Source organism: Phalangium opilio, unplaced genomic scaffold (genome assembly GCF_054372755.1).
Source record: "Phalangium opilio isolate 3A_F unplaced genomic scaffold, DU_Popi_V2 ptg000101l_1, whole genome shotgun sequence".
Classification (NCBI taxonomy): Eukaryota; Metazoa; Arthropoda; class Arachnida; order Opiliones; family Phalangiidae; genus Phalangium; species Phalangium opilio.
This window is the reverse complement of record NW_028324204.1, coordinates 2,895,075-2,918,471: the sequence shown is the minus strand read 5'-3', so window position 1 is coordinate 2,918,471 and position 23,397 is coordinate 2,895,075. Positions and strand designations below refer to the sequence as shown.

Sequence of the window (23,397 nt, the reverse complement as noted above, 5' to 3'; positions counted from 1 at the left end):
TTTATCAACTTGTATGCATGGATATTTTCGAAGCATCATATTGCCTATAATTTAGTAATAATGTTTTGTTCTCATGTCGAATTTCCCGAGAAACCCATACGCAAGTTCGTTGATGAGATCTTTAAAAACGCCCATAGGCTTTCCCTCTCTTAATCTTTTTACAATGAGGTCTGAAAACTCTGGCAAGTGAAGAGGATCTTGCTCTTTTTGGATGGATGCAGTATTGTCAGTGATATCCTGTGATTAAAAATATTTTGCATGAAAAAAGGGGAAATAGAAAAATATAGTGCCGCGAGCTTAGTTGTTCCCCCCGTTTTTGGTTTCCTCAAGTCTTAAATGGGTCTTTAATGATAAAGACGGTATAGCTAGATACTTATGAAATGTTTATTTAAATATAAACATTACCACGATCTTTATTTGATCTTCAGCAATTAATGAAATCGGAGATTCCTTTTCGACAGGTGCCATAATAGAGTATCCATCCTTACGAACATCTAAATTGGATATATCAACCGAAACATCTTGAACAAAAAGAGTCTGCAATAATAATATATGTGTCAATTTTAAAACAGAATAAATTAAACCCTTTTTCAACAATTCACTTAAGTTTCTATACCTGAACATCAGAGGAAACCTGAACTTCTGAGGAATTCAATTGTTTCGGTGAGGGTTCAATTCCACTTGATTTGTAAATTTCGTTTCCATTTAGAATCATAATAGTTTCACTGCTAAAATGTGACAAAATGTCCCAATCATCAACTTCTGTGCCATCGCTCTCTGAAACGGCTTTTACGCCATGTATTGGCGATAAACAAAGCTTTGCACACGCTAAAAATGAAAAAATCTAATAATTCAAGGAAGTATTTTTTTTATTTACAGTTATAAAGTCACTCGCCATATGATAGAAAATATCATTAATGACAAGTCATAATCGATCAATTCACAAATAGCATTTAGAAAATTTTAAAGGAAATATTTAAAACTGTATTTACCAAGTTTAATGAAATTTTCGTAAGTATCCGTAATCACAGCTTTTCTGAGCTTAACGTTAGAGGTTGTTATTTTAAAAAGCATTATGGCGTAATCTGCAACAGAAACGATAGCTTTTTTAAGACAAAATTTATCATGGGAATCGCGTCTTATAATAATGCAAAAACAACTTGATTTTACGGATTTTTTCTAGCTTATTTATTTAAACGAATTCCAAATTTGGGGTATTATAAAGCATAACATAAAATTTTCCCCCTCTTATATGAGCAATTTGAGGCCATTTAAATAAAAGCTCCTTAATTGGCATTAACAATCTTTTACCACTTAAAGGTTTTTTCAAGACGTACCGATTTAAATGACCGTCAAAATGTTCTTATTCCGCTAAAAGACCAATAACGTAACATGAAAGGTTGATACAAACTACATTCATTACTATCATGAAGGTCGGACCTTCTTCTTCGGAATATTTTTGAAGTAGAACTGTATTTTTTTCGTACGAGTGTCCATTAAATCTAATAGCTGGGCTGACATGCATGGAATTGGTTTCAATAGCATTTTCATCAAATAAATATAATAACTGCTTAATATCCTTATCAATATCACAGATAAACCCCTCTTTAACTTCATCCAAATTTTTAAGAAAGTTTTCATTTTTCCCTCCGCTTCCATTGCTTTGTTCTAAGCAGAGCCAGCGTTGATGCATTGAAGCCATTGTCTTCGGCACTGATTTAAAACATCTCCATTTCTTGTTTTTAAAATAAGAATGTTTACTTTCTTGCCTCATACAAGAATGATACCTTAACGGTCCATAATTTTTTTAATTGTTCAGGAAAATGCAATAAATAGTGCATTTTTGGCGTTATAGGAACATTTGGATACAAAATTTTGAAGTTTTCATTGTGAGCAGCAATTAGACATTGGAGAGTCGTGGCTGACGTGCTGTTTGCGAGAGACGATAGACTGATTTGTGTTATTTGAGTCAAGCGCAAATAATTTTCCCAGTCTGGATTTGTTTTTGGAGTGTCATCGCCGATATACAAGGCCATTAGAAATAGAAGAGTTTTCATCGCGGAAGCCGTCTGTTTAAGCTCGCCATTCAATTTCAAATGCTTTGCTTCAATTAAAGAGGGTTTTGCTTCTAATTCTCTTTTCTGATAAGTAAAGGTCTGAATGGCATAATTAAGCTCACTTAGTGTCAACAGCTTTAGCTCGTAAATGAAATGGTGAAGCATGACCTTAGTTTCATATTTTACAACACCTTCAAGAAGAACGTGCATTGGGTCATGCAAAATATTTTTAGTGACTCTAAACTCCGGTAGTCCAGCAAAGGGACTCAATTTATTCACCCCCCCCCCACTGTTTAGACCAATATATTTTGGTTTTCTGGGAACATTCGGTTAAAGCATGCACGCGGTCGTCATGTTCTTTCTCATCTCGCAATGGGAAAACACCAGCATCGATACAGTCCCTTATATCGGGTTTTGTAATCTCACAAGTTCTACAAAATTTGTACGCGCTACCAACACCCTCTTTGAAACCACCTATTTCCTGCGCAGCTAGTGTATCTCCAATAATGTACGCCAATTTTCCTTTAATAATTTTTTCTACGCCATTAACTATGATTTTAACCCCAGAATTTAACAAAATCATACCTTTTTTAAAATCTTCAAGCAAAATGTCTAAACCAAATGCCATAACATCTTTCTGTTTTGCTACCGCTAGTAATTGAATTGAAGTTAATTTTGATCTTAAAACTGGAGGAATGTTAAGGAGCTGCCAGTAAAATACCGTTACTTTATATTTTTTCGCGTGTGCTCCTATGGGATTTGCAATTTCCAAATCATCTAAGTATAGTTGAATCAATAAAGTTTTTTGATCTGAAACAGGGCAATCCCACTAAATATATCTGACATGAAATCATTATCAGATTGGGTAAGGTGATTAGATAGAGTTCTTTCAATTTCTGGCATTGTTTCAAGGACTTTAACCGATGCAAGAAAAGGAACATAGTACGCAATGGCTGGTTTCACATTATTAATATTGGCAGTGGGTTGCGAGAGGCTTGGCTTGTTGTAAGAACCAATTTTTAACGGAACCGGCGATATGTAATTCATCTCAGATTTAAAAAAATTATTCCTTTTATATGAACTCTCTAAGCCTTGAAACATAGTACTTCCATTAATATCTATATCATTCGCTCTGTAAGTTTTTACAAGATCAGATGTAGTGGCCATAACATCGTTAATTACTTCGTCAGATAAACCATGTTTTTCTTTTAGTTTCAAGATATAACTTGCTTCAATAAATTGTGGCTTTGAAGGTTCGTTATACCTTCCATTAGGATTAGCTTCAATTAAAGGTTCATTATAATTTTCTATTTCTACATGTTGTTCTAAATTTGGGTGTTTTCTAAACTTGTGGCTTCGATATGAATTTCAATTTTTAAAAACTGTGCCGCATATATTACACCGGAACTGTAATTTAGCCGAGTGTTTGTGGTAACGAATAATATGTTTTAAAAGTACTCTCTCGTCCTTCGTGAAGAAACTACAGTATTGGCACACAATGAAGTGTTGCAGGTCCATTTAAACCATCCAAAATTATGGCTTTGAACCAATTTGTTTGCCTAAGTTAGAAATGGAATTAAAACTGATATTATTCTCGCTGTCACATTTCAAGGATATATTACTAATTTGCGTTTGGGGTTTGCTTCCCATATTTTATTTTGTTGTTATTAACTATTTCTGTCATTGCTAAAGATACGATCATATAAATGAATTAAATAATTTTCCCGAAATAAACTCGGGAACTACTTATAAAAGGCACTTGAACTTTTTTACTAGTTCAATGAAAGGGTTTTATTTGGTCTTATTCAACCCCTTCACGGTTCCTTTCTACCCCGAGAAATCAAACCGCTACGAAAAATTACCTAACACCAGGAGTTCATAATAACCCGAAGTACGAAACTGGTTAAAAAGCCCGTAACAACAAAGTTTCGCCGTAAAGCTCAGCGGATTCATACACCGCTTAACTCCCAAAGAAATAGTTACCCCATTTATTAGCACTCACGCGCATTAACATACACACTTCCGGTTAAGCACTATTTTTATCTTGTGATTTTGGGAGCGAAAATGGCTCACGTCTGCTTCTGTCGAAACGGTGTAAATTAAGCCTTGGCTAAGAAGAAGGCTTTTAGTCTGGGTTTTTAGTTTTCTACAAAACATTTAAACGATCGTCTATAATGTTTTGTTGTGATATGTGTGAGTGAGAATTCCGTGGTTAAATTAAAACGGTTTGGACAAATTTATTCACAGTATCTTTAATGTAAGAATTGAAACGTGTTTCTACGTGCACCATATCGCCATTTTTCTTTTCGACGGAGATCCCAGCCAACGGAAGTTTTAAAACGAAAACCAAGGAGCATAGATACCACTACGATATACTGTAAGTTGTATGTTCATGAACAGGCTAATCCTTTCTATGCTTAACGACAGAATCTTGTTGTTTGCGATTTTTACCATTAGCTCTATGGCCAGTTTCATACTCCCCCCCGAAGGGGGGTTATTATGAACTCCTGCTAACACGCGTAGTTTGGCGAAATATGAAATGGTGCAATTATTACAAATAGTCCTTGCTGATGGAACTACCTTATTGCCGTGAGACCAGCACATCACGCTAGAATTTGAGTTATTTTAGTCGTTCAAATTCAATTATAATTATTAAATTATTGTTTTTATTTATCTCTACAAATATGTATTCATCCAAGTTTCGTTAAGCCTAGGTACCTTGCACGCTTTATTGAGCTTCCATAGTTTTTAAAACACGCCTATGACTACGGAAAAGTGTTCAGCAAAGCTATGACGTTCATATGACGACTTAGCTCACCGGTTAAAATTTTCAACTATCCGCTCTGCTAAGGTAAATGGTAATACAGCCAACGTGTTACCTCAAGATTGGAATTATTTTAGTTTTGAATAGAAAAACCTTTTTGTTTTTAAAGTGGTACTCCACGATAACTAGTTTTTTAAGTTCTAATATCTAAACCTCAATAGACCCTTAAAGAAAATAAACAAGCTGGACACCTTATATCGCCGAGTCGGGATTTTTCGAATAGAGTACCAACGCCATCTAGTGGCGAAACGTTTCGTTGAATAAATTATAAAAACTTTACTTAGCCTTTGCCAAAGTCTAAAACTGTGTAATTTCAATGACAAGCTTTGGAAATCTCCTTACCTTTCTACGATTTGAGACTTCATTGCTAAAAACAACAAGGTAATTACGTTGTGAGCTTATGGTAAAGCGAAATCTGCTCTAAAACAGTTCCTAAATCACTTTCACCTGAAACTTATGTTCCCAAGTTCCGCCATTAAATTTTTGAAGTACACTTCCTTGCCACTACTGCGCAAAATCGGCCCATAGCCGTCTAAACCAATCAGATTAATATACTGATTACCCAGAATGCTCTGTCAATCCTCAAAAGACGGTTGGGAAATTTGAACGATTTTCTTTAAGGGTCTATTCTAAAATCATAGGTCACACCAAAATTAACACTCAAACCAAGCCGTTTAATGAGCAAAACTTACCTTAAAATTAGAATTGGAAATGTAGGTTTTATATATAGAAATACAGCATATCGTAATAATTGTAACCCAAATTTGAACCAAGTCCTATTATAAGCCTTACTAAAATAATAATATAAGCAAGTTTACTTACCAAATATCTGCGAACTCAGAATCTTGCTTTCTTAGATGAGAAAATTGTAGATTTCGTGAAGCACCGGCGAGTAAATAGACTCTAAAGCAGCGTTGTCAATGTTTTAAAGTCGAAAATCAATCATTTCCCAGATAAAATTTTGGGGCGTGATAAATTTCCAGAATTTTTTAACGTTTATTTTTCAGTCTTCTCCCACTAAAATAGACTATACTAGTTTCCGAAAATTCCACGGAAAGGCAACAAAATAATTTAAAAAATATATAAAACGAATGGCGACTGGCTCACTTTCCCTTTTGGCTTTTTTAATATGCGTGGAGACTTTTTGAATAAACAAGATGGCCTTTCTTAAATTTTACCGGAATTAAAATTCCGTGCAAAATGTTAGTGCCGCATAGTGCCATGGTTTTCGTAATAGAACTAGCCTCTGTTTTTGAGAAAGAGGGGTGGCGTCGAGGGGGCCGTTGCTCCTTCAAATCTCGTACACCTGGGTTTTTAAATGAATCAAATCACATAAATCACTTCCCAAATCTAGAAAATCACTAAAATCGCTATGAAATCAATCAAATCCTTCAAACCGCTGATAAGTGAAATCGCTAGTAAATCATTCAAATCAGTGAAATCTATCGTAAATCAGTCAAATCACTATACAAAGCAGTCAAATCAAGAAATCATTAAAATCACTATCAAATCAACGCCAAATCACTCGAATCACTAGCAAATCATTCGAATAACAAGCAATTCACTCGAATCGCTACCAAATCATTCAAATCGCATCAAATCATTGAAATCCTCGACAAATCATTCAAATCGCATCAAATCATTATAATCCTCGACAAATCATTCAAATCACTACCAAAGCATTAAAATCCTCGACAAATCATTCAAATCACTACCAAAGCATTCAAATCACTACCAAATCATTCAAATCACTACCAAATCATTCAAATCACTACCAAATCATTCAAATCACTACCAAATCATTCAAATCACTACCAAAGCATTAAAATCCTCGACAAATCATTCAAATCACTACCAAAGCATTCAAATCACTACCAAATCATTCAAATCACTACCAAATCATTCAAATCACTACCAAATCATTCAAATCACTACCAAATCATTCAAACCACTACCAAATCATTCAAATCACTACCAAATCATTCAAATCACTACCAAATCATTCAAATCACTACCAAATCATTCAAATCACTACCAAATCATTCAAATCACTACCAAATCATTCAAATCACTACCAAATCATTCAAATCACACCAAATCATTCAAATCCTCGACAAATCATTCAAATCCTCGTTAAGTCACCACCCTAGTAGCACTGCCGACGTAGGGCCTACATGGTCGGCTTTGTCTGTTACCGACGAGTTGATAAAAAGTCACTAATAAGTCGGGAGAGGGACGACGGCCCGCCAGTTTTCCTACTGTTTTGAGGCTACTATAAAACGACTGTTGGCCGTCTATATGTCGGCGTCATTATGCCTACCTAAAACCGCGCTCAATCCGACGATTTCGCGGCTTTTTAGTATAGGAACGGTAAATCGTCGGTAAAGTGCTGGTAGAGTAAGGGTTTGAGAGTCGAAATGTCCGCCCGGCGGGACGAGGGCCCGCCGGTTTTCCGACTGTTATGAGGCGACTATAAAACGACTGCTGGCCGTCTATATGTCGGCGTCATTATGCCTACCTAAAACCGCGCTCAATCCGACGATTTCGCGGCTTTTTAGTATAGGAACGGTAAATCGTCGGTATAGGGCTGGTAGAGTAAGGGTTTAAGAGTCAAAATGTCCGCCCGGCGGGACGACGGCCCGCCGGTTTTCCGACTGTTATGAAGCGACTATATAACGACTGTTGGCCGACTATATGTCGGCGTCATGATGCCTACCAAAAGCCGCGCTCAATCCGACGATTTCGCGGCTTTTTAGTATAGGAACGGTAAATCGTCGGTAAAGGGCAGGTAGAGTAAGAGTTTGAAAATCGAAATGTCCGCCCGGTGGGACGACGGCCCACTGGTTTACACGACACGAATGAAATACGACTCTCATCCAACACGTTTGAGAGTCGACTTAACCGCCTGTCAGCAAGAGGTCCGACGCTTTTGCGATGATCAAACCTTAACTCGAGGCCCAACGGTTTTGCGACGATCAAGCCTTAACTCGAGGCTTCATTCGCTTATAGTAAAGGATACTGATACCTAGTATTGAAATTTCTTTATTACATTTTCAATGAAAATCGCTTTAGAATTTGTACTTTGAATATTTCAAGTAACATACAGGTTGAGCATCAATTATAACAATTTCAAATATTAAACAATGTATTCGATATTACACGACTAGTCGAATGGAAATATTAGCTGCCTAGCTAATTGGTTTTAACAAAAAGTAAAATTTTTCAGGGCGAGTATAATATTTATATTCTGAGAGAGCGGTAGCTCTCTTAGATAAGACTTCATACTGCTCTTATTGTATTCTGAGAGAGCGGTATATTATACTGCTCTTAATGTATAAGGAGGGTTTTTTGGTTGGATGTAACTTTTTTTGTATTGCATTAACTGTATTGAAAAAATTCCACAGAACTACAATTCTGGCCCACAATATGTGGTTAAAATTTCAAAAAGATCCATTAATTAGTTAATTTTATAAAAAATAAAGTTGCTAAGGGTGGTTTTCATTTCCATAAAATTCATCACACCTTTTGTTGAAAAACAGGAATTTTTCCCATAGAAATAACATGGGAAATTTTCTGAAAAAAACGATCCTGTGGCCCCGATATTAGAAAAACTACACGTTTGTTAGACTTGAGAACGGTTTCAAATGGACGGTACAACACCTAACATTCCGCTAAGCAATTTTCATTGACTATAATTAAGTCTAAGTATGTTTAAATTTAAATTTTCAAAACCATTCCAATCTGCGATATTTAAGCAGTGTAAAGAGTCAGTCTATGATGTTAGCACTTTTAAAGCTATTTGGTTCAAATTTCGTGGTGGTTGAAAAACAAGGGGACCTAGCTTTGTGTGAGCTAACAAGTTAACTTGGAAAAGGTCCCCCACACTAATAAATTATGTTACCAACTGCCTTTGGTACTTGTGGGTACTTGTAGGTACTTGTGGGTGCTTGTAGGTACTTGTGGGTGCTTGTAGGTACTTGTGGGTGCTTGTAGCTACTTGTGGGTGCTTGTAGGTACTTGTGGGTGCTTGTGGGTGCTTGTAGGTACTTGTGGATGCTTGTAGGTACTTGTGGGTGCTTGTAGGTACTTGTGGGTGCTTGTAGGTTCTTGTGGGTGCTTGTTGGTACTTGTGGGTACTTGTGGGTGCTTGAAGATACTAGTGGGTACTTGTGGGTGCTTGTAGGTACTTGTGGGTGCTTGTAGGTACTTGTGGGTGCTTGTAGGTACTTGTGGGTGCTTGTAGGTACTTGTGGTTGCTTGTAGGTACTTGTGGGTGCTTGTAGGTACTAGTGGGTGCTTGTAGGTACTTGTGGGTGCTTGTAGGTACTTGTGGGTACTTGTAGGTACTTGTGGGTGCTTGTTGGTACTTGTGGGTACTTGTGGGTGCTTGAAGGTACAAGTGGGTACTTGTGGGTGCTTGTAGGTACTTGTGGGTGCTTGTAGGTACTTGTGGGTGCTTGTAGGTACTTGTGGGTGCTTGTAGGTACTTGTGGGTGCTTGTAGGTACTAGTGGGTGCTTGTAGGTTCTTGTGGGTGCTTGTAGGTACTTGTGGGTGCTTGTAGGTACTTGTGGGTGCTTGTAGGTACTTGTGGGTGCTTGTAGGTACTTGTGGGTGCTTGTAGGTACTTGTGGGTGCTTGTAGGTACTTGTGGGTGCTTGAAGGTACTTGTGGGTTCTTGTAGGTACTTGTAGGTACTTGTGGGTACTTGTCGGTGCTTGTGGGTGCTTGTGGGTGCATGTGGGTACTTGTGGGTGCTTGTGGGTACTTGTGGGTGCTTGTGGGTGCTTTTAGGAACTTGTGGGTACTTGTGGGTTCTTGTAGGTACTTGTAGGTACTTGTGGGTACTTGTGGGTGCTTGTGGGAACTTGTGGGTGCTTGTGGGTGCTTGTAGGTACTTGTGGGTGCTTGTAGCTACTTGTGGGTGCTTGTAGCTACTTGTGGGTGCTTGTAGGTACTTGTGGGTGCTTGTGGGAACTTGTGGGTGCTTGTGGGTGCTTGTAGGTACTTGTGGATGCTTGTAGGTGCTTGTGGGTGCTTGTAGGTACTTGTGGGTGCTTGTAGGTACTTGTGGGTGCTTGTTGGTACTTGTGGGTACTTGTGGGTGCTTGAAGGTACTAGTGGGTACTTGTGGGTGCTTGTAGGTACTTGTGGGTGCTTGTAGGTACTTGTGGGTGCTTGTAGGTACGTGTGGGTGCTTGTAGGTACTTGTGGGTGCTTGTAGGTACTTGTGGTTGCTTGTAGGTACTTGTGGGTGCTTGTAGGTACTAGTGGGTGCTTGTAGGTACTTGTGGGTGCTTGTAGGTACTTGTGGGTACTTGTAGGTACTTGTGGGTGCTTGTTGGTACTTGTGGGTACTTGTGGGTGCTTGAAGGTACAAGTGGGTACTTGTGGGTGCTTGTAGGTACTTGTGGGTGCTTGTAGGTACTTGTGGGTGCTTGTAGGTACTTGTGGGTGCTTGTAGGTACTTGTGGGTGCTTGTAGGTACTTGTGGGTGCTTGTAGGTACTAGTGGGTGCTTGTAGGTTCTTGTGGGTGCTTGTAGGTACTTGTGGGTGCTTGTAGGTACTTGTGGGTGCTTGTAGGTACTTGTGGGTGCTTGTAGGTACTTGTGGGTGCTTGTAGGTACTTGTGGGTGCTTGTAGGTACTTGTGGGTGCTTGAAGGTACTTGTGGGTTCTTGTAGGTACTTGTAGGTACTTGTGGGTACTTGTGGGTGCTTGTGGGTGCTTGTGGGTGCATGTGGGTACTTGTGGGTGCTTGTGGGTACTTGTGGGTGCTTGTGGGTGCTTTTAGGAACTTGTGGGTACTTGTGGGTTCTTGTAGGTACTTGTAGGTACTTGTGGGTACTTGTGGGTGCTTGTGGGAACTTGTGGGTGCTTGTGGGTGCTTGTAGGTACTTGTGGGTGCTTGTAGCTACTTGTGGGTGCTTGTAGCTACTTGTGGGTGCTTGTAGGTACTTGTGGGTGCTTGTGGGAACTTGTGGGTGCTTGTGGGTGCTTGTAGGTACTTGTGGATGCTTGTAGGTGCTTGTGGGTGCTTGTAGGTACTTGTGGGTGCTTGTAGGTACTTGTGGGTGCTTGTTGGTACTTGTGGGTACTTGTGGGTGCTTGAAGGTACTAGTGGGTACTTGTGGGTGCTTGTAGGTACTTGTGGGTGCTTGTTGGTACTTGTGGGTACTTGTGGGTGCTTGAAGGTACAAGTGGGTACTTGTGGGTGCTTGTAGGTACTTGTGGGTGCTTGTAGGTACTTGTGGGTGCTTGTAGGTACTTGTGGGTGCTTGTAGGTACTTGTGGGTGCTTGTAGGTACTAGTGGGTGCTTGTAGGTTCTTGTGGGTGCTTGTAGGTTCTTGTGGGTGCTTGTAGGTACTTGTGGGTGCTTGTAGGTACTTGTGGGTGCTTGTAGGTACTTGTGGGTGCTTGTAGGTACTTGTGGGTGCTTGTAGGTACTTGTGGGTGCTTGTAGGTACTTGTGGGTGCTTGAAGGTACTTGTGGGTTCTTGTAGGTACTTGTAGGTACTTGTGGGTACTTGTGGGTGCTTGTGGGTGCTTGTGGGTGCATGTGGGTACTTGTGGGTGCTTGTGGGTACTTGTGGGTGCTTGTGGGTGCTTTTAGGAACTTGTGGGTACTTGTGGGTTCTTGTAGGTACTTGTAGGTACTTGTGGGTACTTGTGGGTGCTTGTGGGAACTTGTGGGTGCTTGTGGGTGCTTGTAGGTACTTGTGGGTGCTTGTAGCTACTTGTGGGTGCTTGTAGCTACTTGTGGGTGCTTGTAGGTACTTGTGGGTGCTTGTGGGAACTTGTGGGTGCTTGTGGGGGCTTGTAGGTACTTGTGGATGCTTGTAGGTGCTTGTGGGTGCTTGTAGGTACTTGTGGGTGCTTGTAGGTACTTGTGGGTGCTTGTTGGTACTTGTGGGTACTTGTGGGTGCTTGAAGGTACTAGTGGGTACTTGTGGGTGCTTGTAGGAACTTGTGGGTGCTTGTAGGTACTTGTGGGTGCTTGTAGGTACGTGTGGGTGCTTGTAGGTACTTGTGGGTGCTTGTAGGTACTTGTGGGTGCTTGTAGGTACTAGTGGGTGCTTGTAGGTGCTTGAAGGTACTTGTGGGTGCTTGAAGGTACTTGTGGGTGCTTGTGGGTGCTTGTGGGAACTTGTGGGTGCTTGTGGGTGCTTGTAGGTACTTGTGGGTGCTTGTAGGTACTTGTGGGTGCTTGTAGCTACTTGTGGGTGCTTGTAGGTACTTGTGGATGCTTGTAGGTACTTGTGGGTGCTTGTAGGTACTTGTGGGTGCTTGTAGGTACTTGTGGGTGCTTGTTGGTACTTGTGGGTGCTTGTTGGTACTTGTGGGTACTTGTGGGTGCTTGTAGGTACTTGTGGGTGCTTGTAGGTACTTGTGGGTGCTTGTAGGTACTTGTGGGTGCTTGTAGGTACTTGTGGTTGCTTGTAGGTACTTGTGGGTGCTTGTAGGTACTAGTGGGTGCTTGTAGGTACTTGTGGGTACTTGTAGGTACTTGTGGGTGCTTGTTGGAACTTGTGGGTACTTGTGGGTGCTTGAAGGTACTTGTGGGTGCTTGAAGGTACTAGTGGGTACTTGTGGGTGCTTGTAGGTACTTGTGGGTGCTTGTAGGTACTTGTGGGTGCTTGTAGGTACTTGTGGGTGCTTGTAGGTACTTGTGGGTGCTTGTAGGTACTAGTGGGTGCTTGTAGGTTCTTGTGGGTGCTTGTAGGTACTTGTGGGTGCTTGTAGGTACTTGTGGGTGCTTGTAGGTACTTGTGGGTGCTTGTAGGTACTTGTGGGTGCTTGTAGGTACTTGTGGGTGCTTGTAGGTACTTGTGGGTGCTTGAAGGTACTTGTGGGTACTTGTGGGTTCTTGTAGGTACTTGTAGGTACTTGTGGGTACTAGTGGGTGCTTGTGGGTACTTGTGGGTGCTTGTGGGTGCATGTGGGTACTTGTGGGTGCTTGTGGGTACTTGTGGGTGCTTGTAGGTACTTGTGGGTGCTTTTAGGAACTTGTGGGTACTTGTGGGTTCTTGTAGGTACTTGTAGGTACTTGTGGGTGCTTGTAGGTACTTGTGGGTACTTGTGGGTGCTTGTGGGAACTTGTGGGTGCTTGTGGGTACTTGTGGGTGCTTGTGGGTACTTGTGGGTGCTTGTAGGTTCTTGTGGGTGCTTGTAGGTACTAGTGGGTGCTTGTAGGTACTAGTGGGTGCTTGTAGGTACTAGTGGTGTGCTTGTAGGTACTAGTGGGTGCTTGTAGGTACTAGTGGGTGCTTGTAGGTACTAGTGGGTGCTTGTAGGTACTAGTGGGTGCTTGTAGGTACTAGTGGGTGCTTGTAGGTACTTGTAGGTGCTTGTAGGTACTTGTGGGTACTTGTAGGTACTTGTGGTTACTTGTGGGTGCTTGAAGGTACTTGTGGGTGCTTGAAGGTACTTGTGGGTGCTTGAAGGTACTTGTGGGTGCTTGAAGGTACTTGTGGGTTCTTGTAGGTACTTGTAGGTACTTGTGGGTACTTGTAGGTACTTGTGGGTGCTTGTAGGTACATGTGGGTAGTTGTGGTCGCTTGTGGGTACTTGTGGGTACTTGTGGGTGCTTTTAGGTACTTGTAGGTACTTGTGGGTGCTTTTAGGTACTTGTAGGTACTTGTGGGTGCTTGTAGGTACTTGTAGGTACTTAGGGTACTTGTGGGTGCTTGTAGGTACTTGTGGGTACTTGTGGGTGCTTGTAGGTACTACAATATCTACAATTTCAAAAAATAGGAAAATATAGGAAAATTATCGAAATTATCGAAATTATAGGAAGACATCCGAAAATAGAAAAAATTTAGGATATGTGGTCACCCAGCACAGGTCTATGGAATATGTTTGTGCACAGGTGTATAGATTGTTTTTGTACACAGGTCTACGTAATAATTTTTTAGCCTAAGTCTTCGGAATCTATTTGTATTATTGCATCCACTGTGCTTTGCACGTGAAAACGACGGGAAGGCAATTTGAGTTGGACTGGGCGTTGAAGCAATCAAGATTAATACTTCTATAATAGATGGTTAGGGCCTTGTTAGTTCAAACGCGGTAACTAATAAACGAGCAACACCACAAGACTTAAATGGAGCGCCTGCTTTTTCAGTATAAGTTTTAAAATACTAGTTTCTAAACAGTTTTAACTCATATTAAGACTGAAGTGACAGATATTAATAAAAAGTGTCTTTGTACACAAAGACGCAAAAAAGTAAGAGATAAGTGTAGAAAATTAATTGTTTGAAGTAACAGATATTCAAATTTTCATTTTTGAAGACGTGATTATAAAACATCAATTATTTTAAAAAATTTCTTATCTTAGTTTTTTTCACAAAAATTTCAGAGAAACTACCTTGATACTACTGTTTATTTTCTTGAAACATTTGCTTCGAGAAAGTTCCAATACTCGGATATCTGAAAAATAGAGCTAAAAGAATTTATTTTTTTATTTTAAAATTGAAAATATTGCGAACCGAAAATTACATTCGCCCTTTGACTGTGATGTAGTTATTAGAGTCAAAAGGATATGTAGCTTGATCGTGATCTTTTGAGAAAGATACAACACGTCAATTTTTGAAAACTCGAAAACTTTAAAATTAACGAACACGTTTTGTTTAGTTTTCATGCTTATTTTATTTTGTCTGCTATGAACGATTTTCTGTCCATTTTATTCTCTTTATAGGCCCGAATACTCAAACTATCTCTAAATTTAAAAAAAAAAAAAAATAAAATGCATACGTTTTCTATTTTTAAAATGATGCACATGTTTAAGGATAAAATATATTACTTAAAGAATTTTTGGTGAAAAAAACTAAGATAAGAAATTTTTTAAAATAATTGATGTTTTATAATCACGTCTTCAAAAATGAAAATTTGAATATCTGTTACTTCAAACAATTAATTTTCTACACTTATCTCTTACTTTTTTGCGTCTTTGTGTACAAAGACACTTTTTATTAATCAATTAAAGCATTTATTATTATTCATTGTTAATAACTTCGATGTGGTCAGTTGCTATCTATTAAATTACAGAAATATTAATGAAAAATATACACTTACACATTTTTTTAAGAAAAAAGAAAACATACAATTCTAAAGGGTATTATTTTACACATTTTTCTCTTAAAATGTTTGAAACCGCATTAAAATTCTGTAACTAAAACATATTGAGATCTATTTTGGAATTCAGTATAATTTTCACTACCAAAAATCTTTAAAATACTTAATATATAAGGTTTTTGAACTCCAAGCGCCCCAAAACACTTGCTTCTGTTATATTAAAACAAAGAAACTGAAGGTATACTAAAACGTTTAAGTTTTGGTTTCACTTTATAGGGGTGTGGTTCCCAGCAGATGAGAAGCTAGGTAAAAAGCATAGGCTTATGCATAAAACTGAATCTAAGAGGTAGATAAATTGATAATTCAATAACAAAATTCACACCTTACGTGACAAACGAAGACGTTTCTAGTTTATATAGTGTGACAAAGAACCTAAGCGATGAAGTTAAAAGTTAGCAAGCCTAGAAATAATCATTTTCAACCACAAAAATATCGCTTATACATTCTAACGACCCAGCCGCGTCAGAGATACTGGAAAGGCTGACTTTCTTTCGCACTAGCAGCGCCCTCTTCGATAATGACGTGCATGGCGTTACCTTAGTTACGCCAATGGAACAGAGGCGTGTCACCTGACCCGAGAAATTACAGGAGGGAAAATTCAAACTAGAAAATCAGATGTGTTTTCTTGCTTTGCAGTTTTTTGTAACGTTATGTTTCTAGTGTTGCCAAAAATATAATATTATCAACATCTGCTTGTGAGTCGAAATTTCTAGACGGTAAGCAAGCCTACTTCAAACCACCACAGTTCCAACTGTCGGATAAATGTCGGTTACTAAACGGCCTAAGAATAACTTTGCTTTTAAATTTACTCTTCTTAAACGTCACAATACCGACTAGCGCGAGGGAGTTGGTAATCAATTGGCAAAAAATGTGTTGGAAATTTTTAGACGGTAGGCAAGCCTACTTCAAACCACCACAGTTCCAACTGTCGGATAAATGTCGGTTACTAAACGGCCTAAGAATAACTTTGCTTTTAAATTTACCCTTTTTAAACGTCACAATTCCGACTAGCGCGAGGGAGTTGGTAATCAATTGGCAAAAAATGTGTTGGAAATTTTTAGACGGTAGGCAAGCCTACTTCAAACCACCACAGTTCCAACTGTCGGATAAATGTCGGTTACTAAACGGCCTAAGAATAACTTTGCTTTTAAATTTACCCTTCTTAAACGTCACAATTCCGACTAGCGCGAGGGAGTTGGTAATCAATTGGCAAAAAATGTGTTGGAAATTTCTAGACGGTAGGCAAGCCTACTTTAACCATCTCAGTTCCAACTGTCGGAAAAATGTCGGTAACTAAACGGCCTAAGAATAACTTTGCTTTTAAATTTACTCTTCTTAAACGTCACCATACCGACTAGCGCGAGAGAGTCGGTAATCAATTGGCAAAAAATAAGTTGGAATTTTCTAGACGGTAGGCAAGCCTACTTTAAACCATCTCAATTCCAACTGTCAGATAGATGTCGGCATTGCCAACTATAAGAAGTAGTCGGCTTTATGAGTCGGAAAAGTGTCGGAATAAGCATGGTACAGCCGACTGGACCGTAAACCGACTATTCGACCTTTAACCGACTGTTATGCGGAAGGCTTGTGCTACTGGGGCAGTCATTCAAATCGTACAAATCGTTCAAATCATTTCCAAATCCTTCAAATCACATAAATCGAATCGAAATCATCGTAAAATCGTGAAAATCACTCCCAAATCATTCAAATCGGCTCCAAATCAGCAAATCAGTCAAATAATTCTTAAATCTTTGAAATCATCAAAATCGAGAAAGATTTCAAATCTCGTACGCTCTCATGAGTAATGACGGCCCCCTCGGGTGGCGTCCTTTACGATTCCGCATACTGTATGACCTAAACGCTGAGGATGGTGGGAGGACTTCAGTGCCGTAAGTGTGGCACAGAGGCAACGTTAATACGATATAGGATGGGGTTGCCACTTCATCCGTCACTACTTCTAGTTTAAATACTGAAATATTAATTTTCCCGTCCTTATTGAAAATTCCTCAAATTCGACTGGTTTTTACAAAAAGTACTTTAATGCTTCAAGTTTATAAAACAGGTCGAAAAACGATCGAAAAGAGATGTATTCCTCACATTGGCAACACTGCCCGAAATTTCTGCCGAACGGCTTAACTGTATGAGAAGGGGTTAGAACTGATTCACCGAAAAACACGATTTATTTTTCTTCCTTATGCGCTCGCGTTAATCACATGACGTCACTATGTTTATATCGTATGCACTTAGAGACTGTTTTGAACACGTTTAAACCCTGGCGTTTCGGTTTATGCCCATTTTACTATATGTTTAAATTTTAAACGTGTTTTCAAAAGACTTTCACTGCGTTGATGTGTTTAGTTTTCATATGTTTAGCTATTAAACCCATTGATACTAGTTGGTGTTTAGTTTTCGCACGTCAAATCTAGGGGTTTAGATTTTCAGCATGTTTAAATCAAATGGATGTGCTCAAAACCTATACGTTGTTTTTTCTGTGTAATCTTTTTATTTGGTCTTTCTTTTGCCGTTTCATCAGATCGCTCTCCTTCACCTTCTAAAATACTCTTCGGCTTTGGCCTTTTTGTACCTCTCTTTGCTTCCTACCCCACTATTTCTATAAGTGGAAGATCAGGTCTGTGTTTTTGACGCAGCCTGTTATACTCCGCAATGGCTCGTCCATCTGCCATAATTTTATCCTGGTCTAATTGCAAGAGATGAAGACCTACCAAGGAAGTCACTCGCGATAGAGCAACGTACGCCATGCCAGTTCCAAATAAATTTGATCCCAAATCCATAATTACGCATTTTAAACTCATTCCCTGGCTTTGTGTATAGTAATGACGTATGCCAAAATTACCGGAAATTGCGTTCGTTTCACGTATAAATTGGTCATTAGCAAGAACTTGACGCTCATTTTCTCGACTAAAAAGTCGGGCTTATTTTTCTCGTCGCTTGGTTCCCCATCTACCCTGCTACGGGTACCAGTAATGTTCCCACTGTCGTTATTTTGGAATCATGCCCACGGTGCCGTTAATAACACCTTCTTCAAAATTTATGTTTCTCCTAACAATTACTCGAGATCCAACGCAGAGATTAAGCTTGCTCTCTAGACCTCCAGTTTTGGAAGGCACATTGTCTAACATTTTGAGTCGCCTGACAACGTTTTTGGTTCGTCTTTTTAAAGGGAGAGTGAAAAAGGGATTTTTGATTTTCAAAGTGTGGGATTATGATTTGTCTATAACTGTGCAATGCGAATGTACAACGCACGTGTTTATGAACGCACTTAGAGTGAAAAGGGAAAAATTGTGTTAAAATGATATATTTCATTAATTGGGGATTTTAAAGGGGAAAGGCTTATGATCTATCTCCAACAGTATATTGCGGATGCACTGTGAAAATATTAATGAACATACAGTAATATCTGTAGTAAGCATTCAGTTAAATAGGCCTCGTTCGTCTCCACCTACTCCTAAGAGTCCCGTTAGTAGGACGACCGTGCCTAGTGTCTCAACAGCGCCTAAATGGAAACTTTCCTTGTCGAAGTATCGTTTGAGAATGTAAGAAAATGTTAGCAAGATTGGCGGTTGTGGTATCAATAAGAATAACGATGGTTCAACGGACGATGGTGATAGTTGCAAAATGTTTCCCAATTTACAATCGTCTTCGACATTTTCATTGGCACTTTTCTTCTCAGATAGTGCATCTCCAATTTTGAAGAGGCAACTTCCTTCACTGTTAAAAACACGAGTCCAATCACTGTTTCAAAGTAATCCAAGTTTTCCGATATCATATTTACAAAGGCCACGTGATGTTGCCGAAAAGGGACATCGGGTGTGTCGGTGTGGGCTACGCTTGTTCCCTGTTCCCCATCCACAAGTACACCCGGGCGGTCTACTTGGATTTATACAGTGGAGACGCCAACCCCAGAAGCGGCAATATTTGGTGAAGGAGAGTGACAGCATATGTGAAAAAACCCTTATTAATAAGCACATCATTGTTTGTGAAAATAACATTGCAAATAATAGCTCGATTCTTAGAACTTCTACCGTTGTTGATCCTTCCACGGACAAATCGAGTGATGTATGTTTAATACCACGACCAAATGCGCGCAAATCTTGTTCAAAGTGAAGAAATGTTGAGCCTAGGAGAAAGAAGGCCTGACTTGGTTGAACTACTTCCCATCGCTTCCGCGTTGTTAGAAATTCAAACCGTAGCCGAAATTGTAGTCGTGTCAGAAGATTTTAAATTCGCAACGTTTTCTTGCGTTGTCAGTCCGGGATACGTTAATCCTAGTGCTAGCGTTTGTTCAAACGTAGACCTTTCACCCGAAACTGTTGTTCTCGTTTCCTCCGAACCAATTTGCAAAAACATTGAAGAGGATATCATTGATTAATAATTGCATCACTCCACCTTTTTTCAAAACAAATCGAGACGAAATACTTTTATATAATCTTCGTTTAACAAATTTTGGTATGTTAATATGTTTGAATAATAGTTAACCGATCCCCGAGCCCTACCCTAGCTACAGTCTTTAGCTCACTTGATCGCGCTACCGACGCTATTGAGAGCTACTGAGATTGGAGGAGGTACGGGGACGTGACATCAATATTGGCTGACCAACTTCCAATATGGTCGCAAAAATAATATTTCTTATGCTTCTTTTCTTTTTCTTTTTAATTATATTTCTATTTTGGTAATATCCTATTTTCTCGTGATACAAATAACATCGAGAGTTTAGTTTCAACGTATTTATCATATAAATAAAGTCTTGAAAATATTTTCAATAACTATTTACTTCCAATTTCGTTCGAACCAGTGTATCTGAATGAAATTCGAGTGTTTTCACTGAAACTATCATTATTTTGGATTTTTGGATATATTTCGATACGTTGAAACAGACCTGCCATTAAATTTTCATGTAATTTAAATCAATAGAACAGAAGATATTGCCCAAAAAACCTCATGGCCTTCCATAATTTTAGCCTCATTTGAATTTCCCGCTTTTATAAAGCGAGCAGGTTGTGTGATCGATTGGGCTATGCAACAGCGGAATGGTTAGAGCAGGTATAAGGGAGTTGAGATGGATTGGAAATAATGATGGGCGACCTGCGGCACCGTATCTCCCCCAATGTACCTCACGCACGCCCCTACCCTTCGGATGGCGATTGCTAAGCGCTGCCGCGTAGCGCCATTTTATTTGTATGAGAACTAGCTTCTATTTTTAAGATAGAGGGAGCGCCCTTTACAATTTCGTCCAGTACGACCCTACCTAACCGCCGAGGATGCTGGGAGGACTACGGTGCCGTAGGTGGGGGTACACAGGCAACGCTATAGGTATGGGGGTTTCCACTCCATTCTTCTCTCCTTCAAGGTTAGAGTGGGAATATCTTTTCTTCCTTGCTGTGAGTCATCCGAAGGGGAGACTCAGTGTTATAAAGGAGAAATGAAAAAACGAAGCAGATCCCGGTCGACTAGAGGGCTTCTCCCACACGTGACGGGTCCCAACCATCCCCAGACGCGCGCTCTGCCCAAGGTTCTTATAGAAAACATCGTACCCTATAGTCTCTATAAGTGAATGCATGCGCGACATAGACTGTAGGCTGGCTGTCTATACGGGAGGGGGGGGTTAGTGCTAAATGGGGAAAGACAGTACCGTGGCTGCGTTCAAGAGAGAAAAACTCAGCCAAGTTTTTTTTTTGGAATTTTATCTTGGGAAAGTCAACGAAGTAAATGGGCGGGAGGGAGGCGCGTTGGATTTGAATGCCGACTGAAGTTTTCAGGCGAGCTAAGTAAACGTTACTTTATTGCGTAGTTATAAATCTAGACACATTATTGATGTTTCAGCCCATGATTATAAAAGAATTATTAGTGGTAAATTAATCTAAGTTACTTTCAGAAGAGTTTTGAGGTGGAATTCATAAACGTCGGACGCAACGCAATTTAGTACAGGCAAAGGCAGTGCGTCGTGCGCAAAAGGCGGAAGTTTGCGCACGACGCCCTGCCTTTGCCTATACTAAATTGTGTTGCGTCCGACGTTTATGAATTCCAACTTTAGTCCAATAACTTTTGAAATTAATTAATTGTTACTGAATGAGGTTTGGCCTTGGTTCTTTGGGAGCTCTTGAAAACTCAAGTGGCTCTAAGTATATAATTTGGCAAAACTGGCAATTATTAGTTTTAGACCTATATGCAATCATACACAATAGATTATCCGAGGGGTCCGACATTCCCAAAAAAGCGTACTGGATTTCGCGATTTCGCCAAAGATTTCGTGATTTCTTCTTTGATTTCGTGATTTCTTCTTTGATTTCGTGATTTCATCTTTGATTTCGTGATCTCATCTTTTATTTCGTGATTTCATCTTTGATTTCGTTATTTCATCTTTGATTTCGTTATTTCACCTTTGATTTCGTGATTTCATCTTTGATTTCGTTATATCACCTTTGATTTCGTGATTTCATCTTTGATTTCATGATTTCATCTTTGATTTCGTGATTTCATCTTTGATTTCGTGATTTCATCTTTGATTTCGTGATTTCATCTTTGATTTCGTGATTTCATCTTTGATGTCGTGATTTCATCTTTGATTTCGTGATTTCATTTTTGATTTCGTGATTTCATCTTTGGTTTCGTAATTTCATCAAAGATTTCGCGATTTTGCGAGAAGCGTATGCGATTTGGTGCAAATGTTGAACCCCTCGAAATTATCACTCTAATAAAACTGCTACATGGGAAATGACAATGGAAACGATATTAATTTACCTTGCATTCTGACATACATATTTTTGGGATATACCTATGTCACTAGAAAATCCACAATATGGTTTCCTACTTATAGTTATTCATACATATATCTTATGTTTTAGCTACCAAGATCATTTTATAAGTCCTGCAGTGGATGAGTTTTGGATTGAGACCCAGAAGGAAACATTTGAGGAACTGGCCAATAAGAACCTTATTGTGGCTGGACACGGCAGAAATGATTCCCCGGGACATTCTTCTATGTATCTCAGTTATACAATGGCTGATACGGAAGCACATAAAATACTGTCAGTTAAAACTCGGGATGTAAGGCATGCAGATGGGAAGAGTGTCAACATGGAAATTATGGGTTTCGAACTAGCAGCTGCGGAAGTTCATGAATTAGGTCAAAAATCAAACACGAAAGTGGTGGAGACAAAAACGGATTTATGGGATAAGAACGTCGGATCGTAGCTTTAGCCTCTAGTACCATCCTCGCATACTTTATTGAGAAACTTCGTCTGCTTATATTTTGACTCCACCCACAAATTCGATCTCTAGAAGTAGCTATATATACAGAATTTGTGGGTGGAATCAAAATATAAGCAGACGAAGTTTCTCAATAAAGTATGCGAGGATGGGGAGTGAATTCGCTAACTCCGACGTTCTTATCCCATAAATCCGTTTTTGGTGGAGATAGTAACTGACGCGCATTGCCAAATAAAAAATTATTAGGTATTTATTTTTGGAATTTAGTTTTCTTTGGCTTTTTTAGTTAACTATTACTGAATTTATATTTAGCAACAAGGGCTGGAATATACAAGAATGTAAAACATTCCTGGGATATATGGCATGCGTCTAAAAATCTGCTTAAGAAACTAATGGAGAAATCCAAGAAGAAAGGTTTTGTGTCAATGGCCCATTGGGCACCATTAATCCGAAACCACTTTTGGTTTTGTGCACGGGAATGTAATGGAGACGTTAGTGCGATGCGTTATTTGTGGCTGTCCTTATTGCAACACATCTGTAACATCCATGAATGGAATTTGCCATTGGGATTTGGTGCCCCCACTTGTTGTATGCATGAGGATCTAACACCTGAACAAATTGAACAGCACCAATGGTTAGAATCCAAATGTGAACAATTTAAAGAAATTAGGACTATTGTGACACAGAAATATGTTCTAAATAACTTAAGTTATTACGCAAATTTTAGGTAAGTTTTGTGGAAAAAAAAACTTTCTGTTACATATCATTGTATGTAAAATTTCATATACTGTTGTAGGCACAATGGATTTCTGGAAACGTATCATAGTATGATACTAAAATACGCAAGTAAACGTTTTGCTTTCAGGTAAGGGTAACATAATTAAATTAGATGTATTTGTGAAATATAATTATCTATCAATATTATAGCTATAAAATATATGACATGAGAGTTAAGTTAGCAGCAATTGATCGCAATCACCATACTGGCCGTGCTGAAGCCAGATCAAAAGATGGATCACAGCAGTAAGCATTTTTCGAGGAGATATCCGCGTGGATTGTTTGTGCTTTGATTTCGCGTCATGTATAAACATGAACCGGATCATAAACCAACTGGAATGGTCAGGGAAAAATATTTTGAAGGGAAATTGAAAGTCTGGA

General features: G+C 39.3%; 1 long non-coding RNA gene across 1 annotated transcript; it reads left to right on the top strand.

Moving 5' to 3' along the window:
- Positions 1-22,913: 22,913 nt before the first annotated feature.
- LOC149630952 (uncharacterized) lies at positions 22,914-23,183 on the top strand. The gene is made up of 3 exons (XR_016374069.1): positions 22,914-22,966; positions 23,036-23,104; positions 23,167-23,183. It is a non-coding gene; the product is annotated as an uncharacterized LOC149630952 (long non-coding RNA).
- Positions 23,184-23,397: the final 214 nt, after the last annotated feature.